At 39.7% G+C, this 21,260-nt stretch overlaps 1 protein-coding gene across 4 annotated transcripts in view; it reads right to left on the minus strand.

The window, feature by feature from the left end:
• LOC104641782 (poly(rC)-binding protein 3) overlaps positions 1-21,260 on the minus strand; it is a 531,086-nt gene that overhangs the window by 420,927 nt on the left and 88,899 nt on the right. For all 4 annotated transcript variants that reach the window (XM_075744673.1, XM_075744669.1, XM_075744671.1 and 1 more), the window contains exon 2: positions 5,956-6,093. The gene's annotated coding sequence lies outside the window, so the exon portion shown is untranslated. The remainder of the gene's footprint in view (positions 1-5,955; positions 6,094-21,260) is intronic.

Here is a 21,260-nt window from a genome sequence, read left to right on the forward strand (position 1 = left end):
TTTATTCCTTTGCAGCAAATATATGAGGGGAGCAAGTGAATTATATCATCTGGGTTCAGCACAGCAGAACAGGAGAGAATTAAAGGAACAGCTTCAGTGTCTGGGTTTTGCACAACATTGTCTTGTGTTTTGAAATGGCAGAAACCAGCTGCGGGCATTGCACCTTTGGAACAGGTCCTCCTGATGCAATATCAGAGGCGTTGGGCAGCAGCCCAGCTCTCTGCATGTCTCTGCTTACCAAGTCAAATTGCAGATGCGCTGCTTCAGCCAGAAGCTTTACGTGACGCCTATCAAAGTTCTTAAAGAACTTAGTGATCAAAAAAGTGATCATCCCCTCTCAGAAAAACTGTCCTCGTTGGGGGTCCTGAGGCCTCTCGTGGCTTGAGGTTCTTGTGATGGAAAAGTTTAGTCTGAAAGCAAGTAAGCAATAAAGATTTGCACATGCGTTCACATCACAATGCTAACTCTCTCTGCATAAACTTCTCATTGAACAAATTCTTCCTAGCTGCTTGCCCCCACTTTTCAGTAATGCATAATAGAATATATGCATTTAGAAAACAAGCACCATTTCCCTTGTGTCTGTTCTTCCTTGTGATCTATCAAAAGCAGGTTTTGCCCATGCTTTCTAAAGAAACAGCTGTAATGTCACATAAGAACTGCTTGCTAAAAAGGTAAAAAGATGTGCTATGAGATACAAAAAAAGGCCTTTTCTATTTCAACAGGTCTCACATCTGAGCAGCAAAGCTTCTGTTTTGAACTTGCATTCTCAAGGATCTCGACTGTAATTTTTGTACCCCACACTACAGGGCTCAAACTTTGCACATGATTTCCCAGTCCATGAAAGTGTCTATTCTATCTCTTAAATCTAAATACGGCATACATAATGCTGTAGTATCTAGAGAGTCCAAACAATACTGTCAGACAGATGACAGAAAAAATACTCTGCCTGCTAACTTGTACTCTTTTATATGCCAGTAGTGTAGGTAAAAACTCCAGTATAGTCAATCGGCTTGTGGACCAGGGGCCAAATTCCTCTCTGCTGTATATTGGAACGGCTCAACCAGTTGCCTTCAAATAACACGTGCCATTTCATTCCAGCAAAGAGTTTGCCCCAAGGGTCTTGCTAACGCTTTTGATCATAAACACTAAAAGGGTGGTAATCCTCAAGCTCAAATGAATTAACATGCTAGGTTTCTATGGCTCAGAAAAAGCAAAAGCTGTTCAGTCTACTGTGAAAAGAAGACATTTGTCTGATAAATGAAAAAAACCCCAAACAAACCAACCAGAATGTTGTCAAAATAAAAGTGTATATGATGGTTCCAAAATACAAATAATTCACTCCTAAGCACAGACAAAGATAGATATTATGGATGGCAGGACACAACAATGCTCTTCTGGAAGTTTCTCATGAGGAAGACAAATGCTGCACTCTTTAAACTCTGATTCACACAAGGAAACTTGCTGAAATCACTGGGACCAGTCACCTTGCTGTGAGGTGACCTACACTTCCCAGTGCAAGACTAGAAATACAGCCAACACCAGCTCACCCCAAAGGGTAACTGATAATACACTTATTTTTTTGTACCTGTAAAATGAGTTACACCAAGAGACTTTCAACAATAGCAAGAGGTGAATAAGACTACACAATACTGCTGTAGACCTGGATTTGTTATACATATTTAATTACTATGCTGAAGGATTGCTAATGACCAACGGTTACTTAGGTTTGTCCGACCTGAAGAAAGCTGTTTGGAAATTTTAACGGACCTCTGATCCAAATGGGGACTGTAATGGCAGGGAAAATGCCAGGCTGTCAATTAAAGGTCTGGTGATCAAGTAGAGTAACAGGAATTTCTCATGCAGATTGCTAGATTTTAAACTAGCTATTATCACTCAAATAAAAATCACAAACTTTCACGTGGACAAGTCCTTCCCTAAAACAAACACACATTTGCTCGAAAAGCAGCAATATAATTTCCAAAAAGGTATTAAGAAAGGCAGTACTGGAGTTATGATTTCTTATAACTTGCTGGAACAGCATTGTCTTCAAAAAAAGAAACAATAGCTGAAAAATATTAGGGCAATGAAAATCTTGCCCAAAAGACAAAGAGACATACTACAGAAAGACAAAGCAGAATTCCTTTTTACATAACCATTTCTCAAGAAAGCTCACTTTTATGTTCTTTTATTCTGCTTCAGTTCTGTAAAGATCTCTTCTTCCCAGAAGTTTCTACTGTAATTGTTGCAAAGGATTAAACTAAAATGGCCCTAATATTTTCAGTAAGAGAAAGAATAGGAAGAAACACAATAACATTATACAAGAGTATGGAGAATGTAAATTACAATACCTTCAACAGAGCATGATTAAATTGTATTAAACAATGCTGTGAACTGTCAGTAAGTACATCTATAAGCCATATTTAGGTTAAAACAATGAAGACAAGACAACATATTTTTTCTGCTCAGGTTAACAGCTCTAGGTGAAGTTAAGATGGGTGTCAATTCAAACTTCCAACCAGAAACAAAGCCCAAGCTATTTCATCCTGCAATAGTCTGGAAAAGAACCGCAATTCTCATGTGAAGTGACTCTAAGAGGAGAATCTTAATACCATATGTTGGTAGAAGAAGAAATCTTATTTTTTTAGGTGGGTTCTTGATCAAGAAGAAGTTAGGACCACATGCAAACTTACACATCTGAATATGAAAACTGCCACCAGAAAACGCTTGTTCGGTGACTGCTGAAGCTCATTTCTCACCCTTTCTCTTTGAAGTCCCACAAGCATCTCCACCTCAGCAACAAGGTGCTCATCTCAAATTCAGATGCCCCTGCCACCCTGAAACAACACCTAAGCCCCAAAATCTCAGTCTGCTCAGGGTGCACCTAACAGACACAGGCAAATTTGCATTTCTTGGAAAATACTCTTGTTTTCTAGGGTGCAGCCGGAAGAGGTAGTATCCCATATTACACAAGCATACAGCTGGAGCACTCACTTGAGTGCAAGGGATTTCATTTCCAGGCTCTCCCCACCCTGAGGTGGTGTGGACACCCACTTTCCAACAGAACTCCAAGCTGGTCTGGAACACAGGAGTGGGGAGTGGTCCACTAGTCCCACTACAGCCCTGCCAGAGAGGAGTAAGTTGCAAATTTCATGCAGCTGGCAGAAAGCTTCATGAGAGGATAGCACAGCCCAGTGGCTGGGCAACTTGGTGAGGAAGAGCCCTGGGTATCACACAGGCAATGAGTTCCCACATATCTGCTGGGCTGCAAGGAGGACCACGAAGCCTGATGGGACCTACCTCTGGAGAAGAGCCCGGACTCTGCTGCCTGTAGGCACTGAGCTGTGCTCAGCCTTTGCTATGGGCTATTTCAAGGCGGTTTCTGCTGCGTTTGTAGGTTTCCACCCAATCCTGGCATGCACTGCAGAGGGAGAATGTGTGTCCCAACCCTATGTCTTTATTGAGCCTTCCTGGGACCGGCTACTGAAGACACCTGTTTCAGCCCTAAATATGACAGCAGAGAAGCACAGAGGCTACATTCTGCCCTTTGTTCTTACACATAAAGCATTTCTGACCCAACATTGTAAACACTTCACAATCCTCCCACCAACTGCAGTGAGAAGTGTATTGCATCTTCTGTGTTTTGATTTAACTCTCCTCTGTATTTTGCAGCTGAGGACAAAAATGTTGTCCTTGTGATAAATTTCCTTACCACAAGATTACAGACACTAACAACAATAAAGAAAAGAAAAAACACTAGAAAAAAAGTGCATTACTTAGACAAAATAATGGAAACCATAAATCACTGCAGTGACAGGATTAAATGTGAAACCTTTAATTATACATTTAATCATTTACCAACTTCTTATTTTCCCTGTAGTAATGTTCATGAAGCTTCAATAAGCTTTGAGTTTGAGGATATTTTTATTTTATATGTGAATTGCAAAAGCTATACACATAGAAATGGTTTTGAGAACGAAAATAATATTAACTTTAATCTTCAACTATGCTGACACCTTTACTGAACACCTTTATTGTTCTCAGTCACATTGGCCCTCACTTAATGGCATCACTGTATAAATGCACGGCAAGCCCATCTCCATTTCACAGATATTATATAAAATACAGTAGAAATAAGGGGGAAATAAGTGGTGGTTCAGAAAGTACACTACTGTATTAAAACAAGAGAATGCAATTACATTGTTGAAGAAGACGCTGTGTTATTTATGAAGTATGGACAGACCTGTGCCCACAGGCTGTATGTGCTCCTCTCCCTTTTCTGCAAGGAGGCAAGAAGCATCTGCTAAAGCAGAAAAGTGACTTCCCAGCCCTTGAACAGCTTTTCCTATGGATCCCTGAGTCCAGCAACAGAGACCAGAGCTGGTTTTGCTGTTGACATCAGGTTCAAAGTGGGCAAAGGAATAACCTGATTTCCTTAAAAATTCTGTGCACCCACATAATCTTTCGGCACACTCAGAGTAATACTTACTGAAAACAAACAAACATACAGAAAAAAAGCAAAACAAAAATTAAAAATAGCAAAATTCCCATTCTTCTAACTGGAGAGTAAGGCAAAGTCCAGACAGCCTTCATGTTTACACAGGTCCCCTGAAAGAATGTGCAGTGGGAAAAAGCAGACTTTCATCAAAGTCAAAACATTGCTTGTATGCTAAGCAAAACAGCCTAATATTATACTAAACACATCATCTAGTAGCAATTGTAAAGGCACTATTATACTGGTAGATATTGCATTGCATATCAGAGAGCTGTTGGCAGGAAAGTACTTGTCCTCTGGAGCACCCTTAGTGTTGTTCTATCATGTTGCAGGCTCTGGGAAATTGCCTTGAGGTTCCTAGCTGGGGTGGGCTGTCACACAGCTAAAGCCGTAGTTCAGCTGCTCTAAATTTTCTTGTAAAAAAAGTGTCCACTGGGCACGGGTTGCAGGAAAGATGGGTTTTCTCTGCTCCTTCAGCTCATGCTTTTTGCCCCAGCACAGAAGATGGAAGCAGATGGGGCCTTGCCAATGTTTAGGGTGCAGAAATGTGCAGGACCAAACACAGTGGGGAAGCACACGCTCAGAGGGACTTTCAGCCATCCCAGTGGAGGAGGGAAACATTTTTATTACGTCTTTTGCAGAGACACAAACCACCAGACGAAGGACTCCGAGGTAATCTTCAGCTTTTGTTTGGATTTTCTGCCATGTTAGTAATCTGTTTCGATTTGGATAATCTTTTTGAAAAATAAGTCATCCTCGGTACATGGGACTCTTGAACCTGTTGGGTTGGCTTGTCGGTACTTGACAGACCTCCTGGCTCACTGCTATGAACTGGAGGAAATGCTCCAGACTCTGCTGCGGTCTCTGCCTCTACCAATTTTTGGAACAGGCAAACTCAGAAAGAAAAGAGGACCATATAATTAGGTTCTGACTATCACATAAGTCGACTACACATTTGCTTCTCCGCTAGATAATTTTTTCCATTGCGTTTTGTAAGCAAGAAAAAATTGCCTAGGGAAAATAGGGAACACAGGCCCAGATCTGTAAGAGTCTAAGTACAGTCAGCACTGGGAAAATGAGTTTCCTTCCTTTCTTTCCTCTTTTGGATCTCTTTCTGAATCATGAGGAGTTTGGGCTGATTCGGTAATAGTTAGATATTTCTATTTCACTCACCCAATTTGAAAAGAGCCTTAACAGCACAACATGCATAAAAACCCCATGACGCAGAACTGCATATTCTATTAAATCCGTGTTCAAGGCTTAAACTGAAAATATAGGAGGTGGCTGGCTTAGTACTTCTGAACACGCGGGGGACCAATGTCAGAGAGCTGGAAGCAGGAGACATTTTTATCATCTTTTTCTTGAAAGTTACTGGAGAGGAAATTCCTGAGGCAACGTTTAAAGCAGGATCACTCATTGTGTACCTGACAACATAAGACTGAGATGCCGGGACATTTACTCACCCTGCCAGCAAGATGATTTGTAGGTCTTTGGAGTTTTTCTCTCTTTCCTGTCTCTAGTCCACTCATGCATCAGGTCCCTTAGAGATATGGGGCAGCCACGTGAAATTACGTTTCTTGCTCTGGGTGTAAGATGGTTTCCTGTGACAGAGAGGATATAGAGACCAAATGTGGCATATGAAGGCACTGAAACAATCATTTCCAATCATACTATAGTTCAAGTAGTTCCGACCTCCTGCCTTCAACAGTAGCCAATATGGAGGAATAAAACACCAAGAGACGGTTTGCAAATAAGCACCCTGGGGGGATCATTGCCTAGTAAGTGCCAGAATCTTTTACGCTGCCCTATTTAGTTGTAGAGAAATAATATGTGTGAGGAGAGTTTTCAGTGTTTTACTCTATAGTATCTTATATCAATCAATTCTATGAGTTAACTGAGCACGTTTCAAATAATTTTTTCTTTCATCAGTGTTAAATATACATTTATTTTTAAAGTTTCTATCAAACTGCTCAGGTACTACAGAAATGACCATGATCCTTTCTGAAATTTTCAATCCCATCATTCTACACATATTCACTTTCCTGTACCTTCTCTAAACTATCTTTTGTACCTGTTTTTCACTCCAGAATGTCTTCCTTAAAGATTATTCATTGGTTTTGTGGGGTTTTTTAGAATACCTATAGACTTTTCATCTTTAAGCGTGAGCTGGTCAGACCTAAACATATTTCAGAATGGTGACTGTGCATTTCTGTTTCCCCCTTTTCCTCCCTGTACCACCAAGTGAGCTGTGGGAAACCAGTTCAAAGTCAAGCATGATAATCATCCATGGCACTTTTCTGCTCCATTTCCTTCAGAGTATCAGTGCGTCTGGTAAAGAAGTGGAAGAGGAGAATTCGGAACGCACACACGAATCGCATCCTCTACAACCACTGGGCTGCCATAGGTCAAGTGGAGAAAAGCAAATATGCAAACCCCCAAATATACTGCACTTTTAATAACATTATTAAAAGCAGAAACAGGCAAATGTCTACCTTTGAGGATTTCAGATGTCCCCCAAATAATTTTTCTGATTTATCAGCTGAATAGCCAAGAGACTGGAATAATTCAGAAAAAAGAAACCAACCAAGAATGCGTAATTATGTTAATATTCTCACAAAGCCTAAAATACAAAGGACTTTCACTAGGGGTAACTTTGGAGGTGAAATTGGAAACTTCTCTTCAGAGATTTTTCTACTAAAGGTCATGGGTATCAAAATCTATCGTCTCTCTTTAGATCAGTTATAAAGCTACTATAAATAAAGTCTCCTATACTGCACCTTGTCATTGATTCCCACTTCAGTGTAATCAGCACTGCAGACACAGGAAATTCTTAAAATAAACAGCAGTATTTTCTACTTACTGAACTTAAAATGGAATCAGGAGTTCTGTACTTTTAAGATATTCATTGTAATTGCTCATTGGGCATATTATTTTATTATTGTTTAGATGAACACAACTACTATATCAAAATACAGTGTAGCTATGAGAACAGTAGTTCATAATTTACCAGTCTCTTTACCACTAAGCAATTAAGTAATTTTACTGAATTATTTCTTAATAATAAAAATATAATAATTTCCAAACAGCAGTGTTAGCATTTACTGTTCTTAGAACCAGTCCGATATCTTCTATGACAATTGTAAATACATCAATATATCTTTCTTGGATAAAAATAGACTATAGAACTAGAAAATACAGTGCCTATTCTACTGAAGCTGTTAGAGAACTCACAGTGACTGTTCCAAAGTTCTCATTAAAGAAAAAAAAAATCCAGAAAAAAGTAAAAAAACTTGGAAACTTCTAAAAAAAACACTTTAAATTCTGTAGTAAATTTATTCTCATACAAATGACAAATCATGTTATAAAAGAAAACCTTGTGAAAATACAATGTTTTGATATCCTTCGGATTACACTGCTATATCTTGCTGAAAAAGACTTGGGCATGTGAAGATGGAAGGGTGGGAAGTAAGAAGGATGACCTGAAAAATCTAAACCCAACATTTGCATCAATATTTTTGTTTGTTTGTTTGACAGCTCAAACTGAAATGTATCTCCTGAAAACCAAGACAGCAAAGGGGCCCAGAAGAGCAAGCTGCTTGTGAGGACAGCCTCCCTGGTGGGCATGGACTTCCCAGCTTGCCATGTGGAAAGCCACACAGGTACAGCAGAAGGGCAGCGTGGACAGACAGAGCATGAAGAGGTTGGGAGGATTACTTGGGAGCAGTGCAGAACTTGTTTGTTCTGGTGTGCTTGGATGAAATTGGGGAAGCCAGACTTTGGCTGGACTTGAAACTGGTGAGGGACACAAGGAGCAACCTGATGAGCTTGTAGGGGAACATCGACAATAAAAGGAAGACTGAGGAACAGGTAGTTGGGAGAGGCTGGTGAATCTCCATCCTCGTAGATACTCCAAACTCAACTGAACAAGGCCGTGAGCAACATTATCTAAGTTTCTCTCACTTGGACTACGACATTGTTGATGCCCCACAGAGGTCTGTTCTAACCTACACGATTCTGTGATTCTATGAAATACTTAATTTTCCTGCAGTTTTCTTCCCTCCAAATAAAAGAAGGGTGGAAGTAAAAAGAAAAAACATACTGTGAATGGGGTAAAACTGTTAGACCACTACTAATTGCATTTTTATTTTTGTATTTTATCTTTCACTCTCTGTTACCAATGTGATTTTTTTTAAGCCATTCACCTTGTTCTGCTTTTTTTCTTTTACTGAATTAATGCAGTCCGACAAAAGATTAACTGACAACCTAGTTCTCATCAGATTGTTGACTGATCTAGGTAAGCTCCAAGTCTAGGTGGGTGCCAGGATTGTTGGTAGGCAGCTTTCCCTGTGCCAGATACGTGTTCACAAGTGTCACCATAAGAAGTGGGAATAGATAGGACATGGAGATCTTGAGTCCAGCCTTCACAAAAGGACCTATAGGGGCCTTTCATTGCAGCTGACGTTTCCCTGAGCAGAAAGCTTCTTCTGTACCATGGGATGGCACCAGACTGTAGGCACTATCATTTTTCTAGTGCTTGCTCCATCCGCTTCTCCCTCTTTGCCTCTTCATGTTTACCCAAAAAAAGGAAATAATTTAGCACCATACACTTTTCAAGCCTGAGTAAGCAGCTTAATTATTCAGACAAAATACCATTGATTTGAAAGTGTCTGGACAAACGACATTCAGGCTTGACGATCTCATTGAGAAGGACAGCCAACCTTCTTTGGGAATTTCCAGTTGTGTTACTTACAGTTCTTGTTGCTTTCTTTTATTTCAGGGGCATTTGATACAATACAGCACAACTTCTGGTATTGCATGCACACAGCTTTTGAAATCAGAGGAGACTTTGCTTAACATGCAGACCTTCAGCTTCCTCCGAATTCAAGAGCAACCTAGGTGCACCCAAAGACAATATATGAATCAGGGAAGCTGACAGAAGTGATAAAAAAATAAAATGGCAGGCTCAATTAAGCATCCACTAAAATGAACAGGACCGTATACATCTATAAATGACTTCCCCTTAAACATGAAGTAAATCTCACACCCTGTTGTTGACTTCTTACACCATGAATTCAACTTTCTCTAATGTCATTCCAACAAGCCATGCCTTTTTTTCTGCAGTCTTTCCGAGTGTAAGCATTCAGACAATGGACAATCATCTTCCCCAGTATTCATTTTAATCACAGTAGGCATGCTACAAAATACATACCCTATATACTACATTTACTAAAGGTAGGTAGGAAGCAACTTCCCAGGCTATGAATGGACCATATTACTCATTATGTTATTTGCTATAGTAGTTAAACACCAATCAGTTGCAGATCCAACAAATATCCAAAAATGGCTACCAAAAAGCCCTAAAATTAAGTTCTTGGCAAATAATAACTAATGCTGCACACCCCTACACTTTATGTTATGAACAATATGTACACTATATTTATGCAGAAGAAACCAGTATTTAAAACTCTTACATTTATCATAAAAATAGATTTTATTACAGAAAACAGTGCCTTTCCATAAGAGATTTACAATTGATTAAATAGGATGGCTTGTCCTAAAACACTTACATGATTGCATGCAAAGAAAACAGATGGTCTGTGTAACAGTAATTTGATTTCTTCCAGTAAACATTACTCATGATACAGAAAAGGCTTATGTTGATCTCTTCCAGAATGATGTGTGCGCTTTGCATCTGTCTTTAAATGAAGCCTGTAATTCCGTTCAAGAAACAGCACAGCAGCTCTGGTTTCCCAACAAATCAAATAAAATCAGGTAGTCTAATGCATCATTCCTCACTTAAGAGCCTGACAACACAGAGATTGATTTTAACTTTTCACTCTCACAGAAGTGCTTAACATAATGCCATGCTCCTTTCTCATTTACTCCTTTTATAACGCTTCTTCGTACCAAAAAAAGAACACCATTTCTACCTTCATCTCTGCCTAAGGGAAGCGTCATAAGCCAAAATACAATGTCTATTCTCCTGTGATTGGATCTAACATTCTTCTCCTTTATATAGCTGCAGGTATATAAGAAGGGAAAAAATTTTTACTGATAAGTCTCCATCTGTCCACCTCGAATTTTGTTCTATCTCTTGAGTCACACCAAGAATGCTGCTCAGGGAACTTCAGCACCCAAATTTCCCTGAAATTACTCAAGTTTTATGCTTCCCAAACACTGGATGAAATGCCATCTGCCTTTGTAAGGTGGATAACTCTCGTGAGGTCATCTAAATCACTGAAGTTCTTGGGGCCGAACCATGGATGGGAACTCTGTCACTTGTTCCCACAGCCTGACGGTCTGGGCTGATAAAAGACTCATGGTTGCCTTTTACAGATCTTTTGCACGCGGTGAGTGCAAGTGGATCTTTCTCAAAGGCACAAATTTAACCCCTAAAAATGCGCCTTTAAATCTGGCCCTAATTTTTACAGGGGCTTCACAGTGGTGTATATTCCATCATCTGCAAGTAATAACATTCCTGCTGGGATATAACCCTATTTGTCATTATCTTGTCTGGTTTGATTACTGTCGCTTCACCTGACTGTCCTGGACTTACCCCAGCCAAATGAAGTAAGGGCACAATCCTATTAAATGCCTGCTGGGAACACCCTAAGCTGCTGCTCTTGTCGGTGGGAATTACAGGTTCTCGGCACATCGTAACAGGTACTCAGACCCTTGAGAAATTGGGGTCTTAATTAGATATTCCCTCATGACATCATTGTGTGATTATTTAATGTTCTGACAAGACGCCTCAGCAATCTCACAGGCCCTGAATTAACTATCCTAGAAGAGCTCTTTGCCAACTGCAATTCTGTGAAACCTTTGTCATGCTTGGCCATGGAAGCAAATTGCATTTCATGGAGCATACGAAATGATTTACCCAATAAATTGGCTGAATTATATATAACACGAACCACTGGCCAGGCTTGAGATGTCCAGTTTTAAATAGCTGTTCTTTCTTTGTCCCTTTCCTAATCCCTTGCATGTGCCCTCCCCTCCACCCTTCCATGCACACTTTTTATTGTCCCACTGGCTGACAGAGCTCAGCAGCAGCAGCAGCAGAAGTCCTTGTGGCAATGCGGGATGATTCATCACGCAGTCTACATGAGGCAGATTAATTCTGCCAGAGGAGTCCCTTATTATAAATTTCCCTTTCTCCTGTCTGGCTCATCTGCATTATAATATTTGTTACTCACACGTAAATTTCCAACTCAAGCCTATCCATCCAGGGGCTGCTGAAGTTTTTTAATCTATACTGAAAAGTTTAACAAACCCCCAACAGAGTAAACATTTCTGCCTTGCAGCTGATGTTATCAAACACATCAATGAAATCTACACTAAGCATGAAAAAAAAAAAAAAGTGTAAATAACCAGAAGAGTGCTGAATGACATGGAATATCACATAACAAATGCACCCAACAAATGGTCACCTTTTTATCATTCCCTATGCATAACAGCTTTAGGCACAATCATCTTAGGGCAAAAAGGCACAGCATCAAATGTTTTCCACAGGATTTTAGCAACAATGCCATTCTGATTAGTAAACCCTGGCTCAAGTGTGCAAAATTATGGTGCTTAGCAATCAATATTCATCTCCCCTCCACTTTGTAGAAATGGAAGCTAGAGGAGGAATATTTGTACCACCTAACCTCCTAGGACACCCAAATACCCACCTCAAACCCAAGGACTGTACTCAGAGTATATCAGCTATAGGCAACTGAAACATGTGCTGTAGCTAAAGAATAAGAGAGACAATGACTGTCACATGAGAGGTATTAAAATACACTCCAAAGGTTGTATTTTTAGGAAAAGCTTTATTAAACTTCGAACTTCTCCATCTGTGCTGGGTTGCAACACGCTTCCTGAGACCACTACACAGAAATCACAGCACTTGCATGCTCTCTGCTAAGACTTGTAGTTCCTATGCTTTCAGAAGGTGTATTCGACTCTACTTATCTGTGGTCACAATTTCTACTAAGTTCAATTCAAAGAATTCACAGACATGGAATCTCTCCCAGCTCCCTCCCTGCCCTCCTACCCAGCCAAGGCTCTTGTTTTACCTGCTTACCTTTTAGGGAGGCTTTTTTCATCTTTCTATTGCTAACAACATTTCCATCGACTACATTTTTTTTTTTTATGAGCCTTCAACACAACTTTAAATTGTGTCTCACAAGCATCATCAAATCCACTTCCACAATGAGGAATCTAACTTCAGATAAATCATTCTACCAACTAGTTTCAACTGCAAAAAAACCCCCATTTCCTTGAGTGCTTTATGCATTCTGGAAAGCATCTGCTTTGCCAGGAGTGGATTAAATAACACTACCTCTATTATTCTAATAGTGCAGGAGATCATATAAAATATTTATATCATGAACTGCAGGCAAAATGCCTATTGTAAATTATGGTCTGGAAGCTCAGCAAGATCTTATATTGATAGAAAAATACCTCATTTAAAATAATTGGGCAATTTTAGTTATTCCTTATTCTACAAATCTCAAATCTTTTTGCTGTTTCCCCCTTGGGAACGTGATCTATTTTAGTAAGTACTATTTTCCATGTTCAAGGGTTTCCTGTGTACTAGTACAAACATCTCACCCACGTCATACTGAATCACAGGGCCAGCATAGAGGTAACTATAAAAAAATACAAATGCTGTCAGTGCAGATTAATGTTCTGCCTGAGCTTCTTCATTGCATTATACACAGCACCAGACAGTTTTTAGTACACAGCTATGAAGAAATTTGCTTAAGGCTCAATTTTCAGCTGACTTCCAAATTTGCAAACAAAGACCTTGCGTGTGCAGTTATTTGCAAAGACTGTACGCACAAAATCCCATCAATGTGGTAAGTTGGCACCAATCTGCATGTGCAAGAATAATGTTTATACAAACCGAATATCCTCTCTCCCCAGAGTTGTATTCTTGATTTTATTTGGGTTACTCCAATTCACTATGTGTGTATGCACAACTGCTTTATGATCACAAGCTCATTCTCACAGAAGTCACTTGTTTCAGCAGGCTCAAGTTCTAATTTAAAGGGTGCTTTTCTTAAAACATGGCAAATGCTACTCTTTCCCCACATTTCACAATTATGCAGTGCAGGATGGTTGGCATTAGTTTCTGCAACCAGCTAAATGCAGTGTGTGCATGCTCGTGCTGTTTTATGCAGCCCCAGGACAACACAGCATGAGGAAGGACATGAGCCATCCCTGTGCAGAATTTTCCCTGGGTAGCAGCATTTTCCATCAGTCTGGAGCCAGTAGGGACAGCTCACTGAATCACTGAAACTTTGGCTAACCCTGATGATGCTTTGCTGAGCATCATCAGCAAAAAGAGGAATAAAGACACAGGCAGAGGGAAGGCAAAGAGACACACAACAGAGAGCATGCTGTGCCTTCCCCTCCATTGGAAGAAGGCATCAAAAGCAACCCCAGTGCAAATCCCATGCAGCCTTTCACATGCTATGGGCAGGGAAGCTCTTTAAAGGTAGATATCTCAGTTAATAGCTCGAGTCAGCTGTCAGGCAGATGTCCAAGCTAAAGGCATTTTTAGTGGTCTTGAACAATCTTCTCCACAGACAGCCACAGGTGGTTCTATCCACACTTAGATTCAGAGACTACTCTAGGTTGCCCTTGCCCAGTTCAGGTTCCATTGCACACAATTTCCCTGAGAAAAGCAGCCACGCAGTGCTGTTGATATGTGAGGTTCACCTCCCTGAGTGAACAGACATGCCTTGCCCTCCAGCCTGACTCCCGTTAGTGAGGGCAGGCATGGGCAAGGGCATCAGGAGGAAGGGAAGCTGGCAGGAAACGAAGCACAGGTTTTCCTCGACTGTCTTGATTTTGTCAATTCTGCCTCAGCTCCAGCAGTGCCACTTGGCACGTGCCACCCTTTCCAACGAGAAACTGGGCATTAAGCAGTTCCTGCTTTTCCTGATCCATATCCCTGCATGGGTCTGCTCCTTTAGTTTGTGTTTTTATGGGCACCTCCCACTGCAGTGTCCTCCAGCACTCTCTTTCCTGTCTCTCGCCAGGGCTACCTCTCCCCTTGCCCCAAGAGGAGTGCCCTTGGAGCAGGTCCCAGCCCCCTGCCTGCCAACCCCTTCTGCCCAGGCTGCAGCAGGGTCTTTGCAGCCGCTGAGATCCAGTGCGGCCAGAGGAGTAACTGGTCTGTCCATTCATCCTTTTTGGGCTGGGCAAAGGACTTAGATGCCCAGTATTCTCTACTTCAGTAGATTCAAAACCATAAAGTCAATCCTGCTCAAAATCAGGATGATTTTCTAGGAAAAAAAAATAACTCATGTTATTGTAGCCTGGCTTGTGACTTGTTAATTTCCCTCCCTTCAGCCAACGTGTGCAAAACTGCAGTAACTTCAGACTGAAAAGTCAGCCTTGCGAGCATTTAAAATGTACACATTTCCCTTACCGTTTATGCAGACACCATGCTGACTCTCTGCTCACATCTATACGAAAACCCCCTCGCTGGTCTGATTTCTTCCCACTTTCCCAGCCTGACCCTCATGCTCCTACACTCCCACCAGTCCTTTTCTTCTTTTACTGTCCCCAGTAGAGAAAAAAAAATACAGCTAGAAAAGTGAACAATGAACATCCAGAACCCAGTAAGCCCTCATCCCATGAATTAGGTTTTCAAATGGTTTTTCAACAGAGATTTATCAGCTGCGTTGCTAGTGAATGGTGAAGCATTCAGCCAAATACCACCTTCTCTATCTTACTGCTTTAATGATACTTAAAATTCTTAAATAAAACAGAATAAATTCTCAGTCATTCGAAGTATGTAAAACAGTTTTGCACTGCTCTCTTTTTTTGTAGTTACCATCAACCAAGAAATTATCAAATTTATTTTGTTTATTGCTCAATAAATACTTTCAGTAATATACTGCTCAGTAAATATAATTTTCATTAAAGAAAACAACATGACAACAGAATTATTCAGGTACCTAAAATAATTCATTTCAAACTTGTTCAATGCCTGGAACTCTAAAAGCACTTTCACACATCTGTTCCTTCACTACCTCCTTGGACAAGACCTCAGGAACAACAAATCCCTCACCACTGCTTAAGCAGTCACACCTTGCCCTACAGCAAACAGAAGACCATCTCACATTATTGAGAGAACCCTTCCCAATATTCCTGCAGAAACAGCAAAGTGTTTGATTTTCACTTCCATTTTAATCTAGATATGATTTCTCTTACTTTATGTAGACATAAACTTGGCATCAGACTCATTGTTGACTATTTCAAGGTGTCTACTCTGGACAGTAAGCAACTGAAATGGCTGAAATGTCCACAAGGCTGCAGCCTATGTAAGAACTGCATTCAGCCTAAAATTTAAAGCAGACTGCAAGTAACAGAGTCTGATAGTGAGGAAGGGAAATATTTCGGGTAACCCGAGAGGGTCCAGTTCCGATTATCCCACAACAGGATCGCACTCAGATGTGACGCTGAGCTTTTATGTTATATTTAAACAGTCTTGCTGACATTTTTATGCTCTGCAGAGCAAGGAGGCAGATAAGACTTCGAGTGAAGCCAGGCATTCAGCTACTTAGCAGTATGTCCTAAGGTGACAAGGAGGGTTGAATTTTTGCATCCTCTCTTTTGGAGACCTGGTCAACAAACACAAAGCAGCAAATACAGACCAACCACTTGAGTAAGAACTGCTGTGTCAGACACAAAGAGAAAACTTATTGTGCTTTGAATTTCCTTGCCCTAAGATCTTCGGTGACAACATGTTGTCAACAAGTAGGATTCTATTGATGCATTCCTCTTTCCCCTGGCAAAATACAAACCAGGTTCCCCAATACTGATTTTAATATTAAAACATGTTCAGAGAGAGTCTTTTTCAGGTTCGTACTGAACATCTTGCTTGGCTTTATGGCTCGTCACAGCTGACATGATTCTTAATCAGAGCTCCTTTAAAAACACAGTGAATAGATAATAATATCTGGAAAACTAGGACATTAAAACTTTGATTCACATAGCACATCTCTCTCGTCTTATCATACATTATGCATAGCTGTACTATATTTTGAAGGAAACTGCTGTGACGTGTTTTCAGTGGGAGATATACGCATGACTACAGACTCCACAGCATATCAAAAAACAGGATTCTGATCTCTGGAAGATGTTCAGATAATTAGGCAAAACTGCAATATAGGAACATTTTGCCACAAACCAGAAATATTTTGGATTGATAGTGAAACACTTGGATTCTATACTACCATGCAGATATCTCATGGGAGTTATAGTTTAGGTGCCTCAGCAGCCCAGTGTCAAGGATATTTAGTTTTCCTAAAACTCCAGATTGCCATGAAAATACTATGTCATTGGAGGTATTCAAATTCTAGTTGGTACCCATCAAATACCCACAGCTGCCTACTTTTATCATGTTAGTTTTGCTTTTTAAAGCAATGGTAATTATTGACAAATTGGTATTGACTCTGATCTCTTTAACTGTTATGTAGATAAATTTTCATCCTTATCATTTATATGACAGTGCTAACATAATATCCCCACTTTAATGATGTGACTGACTTTAAAGATTCATAAATTCATTACTACAGTACAAATCAAGGTTAAAAGAGGGAGAAATCCCTTATCAGTATGAAGGACTCGTACAGTTTGCAAAAATCCTATATGAAATTACCCTTTTGTCTTTCAATAAGCAGAAATCTTCTGCAGTAGCAAATATTCATAATGGACTGTTTCATCTTGGCAATCATCTGAAAAGCATCTAATTTAATTAAAGCTTTAGGACAAAGTGATCTCCCCTTTAACAATTAAATATTTATGTTAACACACATATCACTTAATTGGTATAACATATCAAAGGGTATTAATTGATTGTATAGTGTCTAAGGACTGAAAAAAAAAAGTCTAGCACAGGTTTAAAAGTCTTTTCTGTATTAAACACTAAATAAAAAATTGCAAGGCAGAGAAAGGGCATCAAAGATATAATAATAAGCAAGAATTAAGACAACTGAGATTTTAATGATCATTAGCCCTGTGCTACCACTATGCTAACTGCTGGCAGTACAAGCTGCATGACAAGTCACCAGAAATGCTGTGTTCACAGAAGCTGCATTAACTAATGCTGGAATTGAGAGAAAGAACAGGAGCAGAGATTAGAGAGATCCTAGACTCAACAGTAGGTCCGTGTATTCTTGGTCATTAATCACTGCTGAACACTTGATTCCAGAGCTGTGCCAAAGAAGCTATAAGTGGCATAATACTATCTATGTCAACATGAACTGTATAAGGAAACAATATCTACAGCCTACATCATCTCAACAAAGATCAAAAGAATGTATCACATTTTATTCAATTATCTGGCAGAGAGAGGCAGAATTTAAATATGTGAAAGCCACACTAATTGGAAACATCCTTTTCAGGCTTTTTTCTGCCTTTCTCCTAGGGAATTAGAACATATCTGTGAAGGGGAGGAGGTGAGAATTTGTCTGAATAGTTGCTAAAATTAACTTAAATGTGCAGTTACAGGCCATCTCTTCAGCTAACAAGCACTTACTGATACCATTTTATTTAGTAAGACTACTTAGCATTTAGTAAGAATTCTACACTAACAAGTAGCTCAATGGGGAACATTCAAGCAACTTCATGGGGTAAAAATCAGAAATTAACCTCTTATATACTACTTTTTAAGGTCTTATCGGCTCTACTGTTAAAGCCACATTTTTTTATTTCTCTATCAAAGGTCAGAAAAGAAAATAAAAAATTAACAGGCTTAGATGTTCAGTACCAATTCAAGGGACTAGTTCTGGCACAAATATGTGTGATTACCATGTTAAACAGCCATTTGGAAGTGTAAAAGCTGCTCATTGAAGTTGCAAATATTAGCAAATAAAGCCCGTTTAAGCTATAGTGTTAACACTTTAAGCTGGCACGAACAGATGCTGCTACCAAATGTAGTCCTGGATCTCTCCCTTAATGTTGCTGCCTTTGTGAGTTTAACCCAGGCTGGTTCCTTCCAGAAACACTTGTGGCAACATCAGGGAGAACACAGGCAAGGGAATAAAGCAGTGGGGTGGATGGAGGACAGGATCTCTTCCTTCAGTGGCAGTACAAATTTAAAGTGCTTGATCTCATCTTCACCCTCTTTCCTAAAAGCAGAAAAGGACGCAGGAGAGAGATAATATCACAGCCCCAAAACCAGAAGGACTCTTCGCTCTACATCCCAGAACTAGCTGGGAATACAGTCTGTGGACTGTCCCCAGAGTTTATGTAAAAAGTTATGCAAATATCTAGTCTTCATCTCAAACTTCATTGAATTTGGAAAAGCTTGCTCCTTATACATATCCTCATGACTACTACACTTACAAGATCTTCTGTAGGAGCGGCTGGATGTGAATCTCTCCAACACAGTTCTGTGCACATCCGTTCGGCTATTTGCAATGAACTTTCTCAACATGATTTCCTTCAAAATACATTACATGCTATTCATCAGCTTTCTAGGGTTATGTTTCACAGTTAAGAACAACATTTGGTTCCCTGAGGCCTTTAGAAAAAAAGGAAGCAGAAGTTAAAGAATTATTCAGCAAATTTCAATCTAAGATGGACTGAGCAGTTGATGAAGACTTTCTTCAGAAGTGTAACATGAAATGGCTGTACTAGATCACAATAGATAGTCCAGTAATCTACCTTTGACAATAGCTAACAACAGATACTCATGGTGGGGGAAAAAAAAAAAAAAAAAATTAGACAAATAAAGAAATTTTAGTAATCATCATGTTTGGGACTTTCTGAGCCTGGACTGTTTCGTGCTTAATTAGTCTTGAGAGATCACTTTTAAATATATTTTTCAATTTATATTGAAATCATGCATATTTTCAGAATCTAAAATAGTGTAGAAAGAAAAGTTTTCCCTTATGTTTTAAAAATTCTGCAACTTCTTTTGATTAATTCTGTTTCTTGCATTGTGAGTAACACTGAACATTTGTTTTTGTTTAACATCATTACCATTTCATATTTAGCCATATCCCATCACAGTTGTCTCTTTTCAAAGCTGAAAAACTAGGCAATAAAATGATAGATGATATTCAGTGTTGATAAATTTAAAGGACTACGTGTGCAGAGGAAAATGCCCTCTTACTATTCCAACACACTGCTTGGTCTGAATTAGCTATTGCTGTTGAGTAAACAGATCTCAGAATCACCATGGACAGTTTTGTGAAAACATCCAGTCAGCTGCCGTGGCGGTCAAAAAGGCAAATATAGTATTGATAACCAATAAAGGAACAGAGAACAAAACAGAAAAGAAATAAGAAAGAAAGAAAGAAAGAAAGAAAGAAAGAAAGAAAGAAAGAAAGAAAGCATAATTTAATATTATTATTGTTATTATTGGTTATAATTGGCTATTATTATGCTATTATGCAAAACTAGCATGGGTCCATATCTTCACTGTTGCACACAGTTCTGCTTCCCACTCTGTGAGAAAGATTAGAGTAAAACACAACAAGGGATATATTATACACTACACCATACAGAGATCTCAAGAGGCTGGAAGACTGGGCCAACACAAATTGAATGAGGTTCAACAAAGATAATTATAACATCCTGAATCTGGGAGGAAATAATCCCAAGCAGCGGTGCAGGCCATGGACTGATTGGATTGGGTGTGTGTCCTTGTAGCAATGACACCAACCTGGGGCCTTGGCTGCATCAGCCCAAGTAAATCCAACCAACGAAAGATTGTCACTCTTTCATTGGCATTTGTTAGGTCACTCTTGGAATAATGTTTCCAGTTTTGGATCCCCACTTCAAAAGAGACAATGAAATATTGTAGATGGTCCAGTGAAGGGCCACCAAGTTGATTAGAGGGTTGGAGACCTTGATGCATGTTGAAAGGTCAAAGGAATTCAGTTTGCTCAACCTAAAGAAGAGAAGGGACAGAGGGGAGTCTGATCACATTCTCTCAATACCTAAAAGACAGTTATAGAGAAGATGGAGGTACTCTTTTCACATTCTCTCAATACCTAAAAGATAGTTATAGAGAAGATGGAGGTACTCTTTTCACAAGGACACAATGATAGGATAAGAAGCAATGGGCATCAGTTGCTTCAAAAGGAGATTTCATCACTCTGTATGAGAAAGTCCTTCACTGTGACAACAACTAAACATTGGAACAGGTTGTCCAGAGAAGTGGTGGAATCTCCCTTGCTGGAAGCAATTCAGGACTTGTCTTGTTGGGCCAATGGGTAACCTAATCCATACCCCTGCTGTCAGCTGTAGGTGGGCTCAGATGATCTCCAGAGGTCCCTTCCAATCTAGGCTTTTCCCTGCTTCTACACAGGAGGGCAGCAGGCACAATGAAATTTTTGAAACAGCTTCCACGGCAGGCAAGAGGCAGCAGACTAGCACTCTTTAACAAGGAAAAAGAAATGACAGAGGACAGAAAGGTGGAAGACAGAGGTTTATAGCATAATGAAAGACCCAGAGAAGGTAAGTATGGAACAGATATTCAGTCTTTTTCACTATACAGGAAGGAGGGGATATAAAATGAAATTTTCAAAGGGAAGACTTGAAAGAAAGTAAAGTACTTTTACCAAGAAAATATAACTGACCTGTGAAACTCACTGACATATTTCCTGGGTATCAAAAGAATAAAGGGAATTAGTAGGGCATGCTGAAATGAATCCATCAAGGGCTGTTAATAGAAGAGATGCAGAATTAAACTCTGGACAGGAAGTCACGAAGCACGAAGCTGACCAAACATGGGAGGCTATACCATGGCAAG

The sequence above is a fragment of the Balearica regulorum genome, chromosome 2 (genome assembly GCF_011004875.1).
Source record: "Balearica regulorum gibbericeps isolate bBalReg1 chromosome 2, bBalReg1.pri, whole genome shotgun sequence".
NCBI classification, from domain to species: Eukaryota; Metazoa; Chordata; class Aves; order Gruiformes; family Gruidae; genus Balearica; species Balearica regulorum.